Genomic DNA, 5,351 nt, shown 5'->3' with positions numbered 1-5,351 from the left:
TCTTTATCTGTCTTTTGATTCTAAATGATAGCTTTGCTGAGTAGAGAAATCTTGGTTGTAGGTCCTTGCTGTTTATCACATTGAATAATTTGTGGCAATCCCTTCCAGCCTGCAAAGTTTCTGTTGAGACATCAACTGGCAGTCTCATGGGAGCTCCCTTATAAGTTATCAGTTTCCTTTCTCTTGCTGCTTTTAGGATTCTCTCTTTGTCTTTAGCCTTTGCATTCTAATTATAACGTGTCTTGGTGTGGGCCTGTTTGGGTTCATCTTCTTTGAGGCTCTCCACACTTCCTGGGCTTATTTGTCTATTTCCTTTACCAGGTTAGGAAAGTTTTCAGTCATTGTTTCTTCAAATAGGTTCTCAGTCCCTTGCTTTCTCTCTCCTCCTTTTGGTACCCCTATGATGCAAATGTTGTTACACTTGATGTTGTCCCAGAGGTCTCTTTAACTATCCTCATTTTTTAGATTCTTTTTTCTTTATACTGTTCCGATTGGGTGTTTTCTGCTACCTTGTCTTCCAAATGGCTGATTCGTTTCTCTGTTTCATCTAGGCTTTTGGTGATTCCTTCTGTGCATTCTTCATTTCAGTTATTGTATTCTTCACTTCTGACTGGTTCTTTTTTATGGTTTCTATGTCCTTTTTTATGCTTGCTATCTCTTTGTTGAATATATATATATATATATATATATATATATATATATATATATAGCAGAGTGCCAAAAAAATGTAATTCTCAGTATACGCCAATAACAAAAGATGAATATGTCTTGTGTGTACATATTTTGGCACCCCCAGTGTGTGTGTGTGTGTGTGTGTGTGTATGTGTGTGTGTATAGCTTACATCAAGGCCTAGAACAACGTACGTGCCATACAAGTGTTTACTATTATTTTTCTTTGCCTGCAGGCTAGAAATATAGATATCCTTTTGTGACATCTACACTCCCCCAGACCTCCATGTTCAATGAGTCACCATGTTCTATTGATTGCTAATAGCTCTCATATGTGCCTTCTCTTCTCCAATATGCCATGGTTTTAAAATATAGGTTTTACTTTTATTGAGGTATGGTGAGGGCAACAGAACTGGAGCTGACTGCTGTTGAAAAGATAGTTTGTTATACCCAAAGACCCAAGAGGAGGGGACATACCCCTCTAAGGGAGGGGGAGGGGCACAAGGAGAAGCACCAGGGTTGATTAGGAAGTAGAGGGAGAGAGGAGACCACATGAGCAAAAGCCTTCATTGTGGTTTCCACAGGACAGAATGGGAGAGGCAGAATAAGAGGTTTTAGGATTGGCTTGTTTGAATAATTTCAGTGGGCTCTGGGACTGTCTCTCATTATCTGGTACCTGTCCTTGGGGTGATTGGGCAGGAAGAAAGTGGCCCAGAATGTGTGAATTAGATAAAAGAAGCAGTGGGGGGTATGGGCCCTGAACTGGCTCTTTTGCATATGAAAGGTATGCTTGCAGGCCAGTTTACAATCTCTAGGAGTTAGCTAACCCAGGGAAAGGCAGTGTCTCCAAGGTCAGCCAGGGCCCCAAGATGTTAAAGCATTAGAATATAGAAAGTAAAAAGATTTCACACAGCCACTGTCCCTCAACTGGACTGCCTGCAATGCCCTTTTTCCACCTCTCTTACCCTGTGAATGAGCTTTTCTCCCTGCAGGCAGAGTGACCTTTCGAAAGCCTATATTTGATTGTGTCACTAGCCAGCTTAAAATTATGCAGGAGCTTCCAGATGCCCTTGGGAGAAAGATCAAAGTCATTCACAAGGCTGTAGTGCTCTAGTGAGTAGGTTTCTCTCTCACTGTCTTCTTTCATGGCTCATCCCCTGGGCCTCTGTGCTTCCGGCACTGGCACTGTCAGTTCCTCCAAATGCCTTGTTCTTCCACCTACTGGGGCTTTGAACCTGCTCTGCCTTCTGCCTGAAATTCTCTTCCTTGCTCTGTGCCCTCTCCTCCTTCTTGCTTAGCACATGCTTCTCATTTCAGCCCAGATTCACTTCCTCAGAAAAAGGTACAGAACCCCACCCCCCTCATTGTGTGATTAATTGCTTGGGTGCAATATTGTGGTAAAGCTGATAAACACTCACCTTTGTGATCTAAGTGGGTTAAAATCTTAGCTTTATCACTTCTCCTCTGTTTGACCTTGAATAAGTTACTTAATCTCTCTAAAACTCAGTTTCCTCTCTCATAGCACAGGGATGACAATAGGTCTGGGCTCCTTGTTAGGATTAAATAATACACATGTAATACTTAAAAATTTCTAAAACTTAAATGTTATGTATTATTATTTTCTACTAAGCCTCCGAATTCTTTGTCACCTAAAACTCTTGGCAGCTATTAGCAATTAGTCAAGGTTCAAACTGAGACTATTTTCACACCCCTGGTTGGAAGAATGGTGTGTTAATTATTATTAATATCAGTCATTTCAGAGTGTCAATATAAGCCAATTAATAATTTATATACTGTTATGAAAATTACATTTGCTCAGCTTATGCACCAAAATGATTTTTTTGCTTATCTACCATGACATATACCATCATCCTTTTTTTATTAACTAAGAGTTTTTCCTATTGGTAACAGAGAGAAAATAATAAAAAATAAATGTGATGGAAACAAATGGAAAGGTATCATTACGTTGCCTTTTCTCATTTCCTGCAGGTGAAATTTCATTTTGATCCCTAATTTATTTCTAATAAGTCTTCCTGTTATTAGGGTACAGGACTGAGGTATGATAAACATGCTCATATACAAAGATTGGATTGATCAGTGGTTACCAGGGGCTGGGGGTGGAGGGAAGGTTTAACTGCAAAGGGCCATGAAGGAATTTTGAGGGGTGATAGAATGGGTCTAAATCTTGACTGTGGTGGGAGTTATACAACTGCATGCATTTATCAAAACTCATGGAGTTATACATTAAAAAGGTGAATTTTACTCTATTCAAATTGTACTCCAATTTCAGGGGGGAAAAAGAAAGATTGGGTCAATAATTCAGTTTTCTCTTAAGCTTAGGATATGTTAATAATGACATTGGTTTTCCATTATTGAAGAGGTCAGAGTAATACATCTGTACATCCAGAAGACCATGATTCAAAACTCGATCAAGTTTTAAAGTTAATTACAAATACAGTCAGTTGTAGTTAAGTAAATGTTGTCCTTGCCACAGAGGCAGAGTATTGCTTGTTGGAAGTTGGGGAACAGGGGAGGTGAACATGCAAGACATGGCATCCAAAGAGGATCCCAGAGACTATAGTTTCACCTAAATGAATGGAACTTGGAACATTCTAGAATTTTTCTAAAAATGATGGGAGCACCTTTGCATTGTATAACTAACGTGACGTTAGAGCGGAGTCTGAAGGTGCAAATCGGGCCATCACTGCGCAGTAGAGTGCATGCTTTCAATACCAAAATGGCTTATGGCCTACTAATCTCGCTGCAAGTGGAATTTCATTCTTACTTTTGATGGGTAAAAAGGGCTTATACTATACTTGCTTGACTCTCATCCCCAGTTTATGCAGAGAGTGAATGCCGTGTGCAGAAACATATGGCTTCTTGGGAAGTCTGAGTCATCCGTTGAACCAGAGGTGCCAAAGAAAATCAAAACAAGAAACAAAACAAAACAAAAATGTTAAGAAGGTGGCAACTATCTTGAGGAAGATGCTGTTATTGTTATTTCTAACGTTGTTCCTATTCCATTGGGAAAACCTTACCTCTGACTATCATGAGATCTTTTTCTAGTTAAAAAAAAAAAAAAAAAGTATATGTATTAGTGTTGTAAGGCGCAAAACTAGCCAACTCTCTCTTTTTACTTACCCTGGAATGACCTGCTTATGAAATATTGATAGGTTATTTCTTGCATTTGTTAAACGTTTGTGAATCCTTTACTATTTTCCTGGTATTGTACTAGATGCTTAGAATTCAAGGACTTGCCATCAAGAGGTTTCCTTATTACTGCTATGTCTATCAGATTTTTCACATTCAGTAGGTCAGCGTACTTCAGTATTTGAATCATCAGAATTACTTAAAAAAATTTATGTTTAGCCACTAGTAATTCTTCTTCAGTTCTCTATTATAACACTCTATATTTGATACTCACCTATAACATCAAAACATTTATCATTAAAATTCTTGTCATAAACCTGAAAAGTGTACATATATGTATATATATGTGTGTGTATATATATATATGTATATGCATATATATATATACATACATATATATCTGAAGGACATATAGCTAATAGATTAAGAATTTTAATTTCAAAGGTTTGAGAACTATAGGCACTGAAACTGTAGGCACTTTATCTATTGATTGTTTAGGACTTACCACCTACTACGTGACAAGCAATGTTTTAGGTATCAGAGATACAGCAGTAAACAGGATGGATGAGGAGATGACCCTTCTGAAATTTATATCCCAGTGAGGTATTATAAACAAGTAAAGGAGAGAACAAATATGATGAATTCAGACAATAAAGTAAAATAGAGCAATGTGATTGAAGATAGGCTTTTTCAGGCAGGGGCTCTGTTAGAAGAAGTGGCATCTGACAAAACTGCTGAGCAGTGAGGAATGGCCACGTGAAGATTGGAAAAGAGCTTTCAGGTGGCGAGAGCGTAAGAGTGAAAGTTCTGTGGAGAGAATGAATTTGGCCTATCCTAGGAGTGGGAAACATGCAGGGTGACTGGGGGCGTATGCAGGGCTAGCTGAGGTGAGCAGTGTGCAACAGCTGGGCCACTTACAGCCCTGCAAGCCACGTGAGGAGAGTTGGATTCATCCTTAGTGCATGGGAAAGTGCAGGAGTACTTTTAGCAGAACATTGGAAGGCTTTTAAGAAAACTTTGTTTGGAAATAATTTCAAATTTTCAGAAAATTTAGCTTAAAGAGTACAAAGAATATCTCTATACCCTTTATTCACATTTACTTATTATTAATATTTGGCTCAATTTCCTTCACTATTTACTATTTCTATCTCTATGTCTCTCAAAAACTCATTTTATGAACCACTTGAGAATAAATTGCATACATCATGGCTCTTAAACTCTAAACATTACAATGTGTGTTTCCCGATAAAAAGGCCATTTCCTTACATGACAGTTAATCTTGTGTGTCCATTTAACTGGACCATGGGGTGCCCAGACATTTGGTCAAACATTATTCTAAGTGTTGCTGTGACAGTGTTTTGGATGAGAGTAACATTAAATCGTACAGTGAGTAAAGCAGATTGTCCTCCCTAATGTTGGTGGGCCTCATTGTATAAAACAAAAAGGCTGACTTTCCTCTGAGTACGAGAAAGTTCTTTGCTTGATGGACTCAGAACTGGAACATCATTTTTTTTTAATTTTTTTTTTCTGCT

Source organism: Rhinolophus sinicus, linkage group LG05 (genome assembly GCF_036562045.2).
Source record: "Rhinolophus sinicus isolate RSC01 linkage group LG05, ASM3656204v1, whole genome shotgun sequence".
Lineage (NCBI taxonomy): Eukaryota > Metazoa > Chordata > Mammalia > Chiroptera > Rhinolophidae > Rhinolophus > Rhinolophus sinicus.
This window is presented reverse-complemented; position numbering follows the sequence as displayed.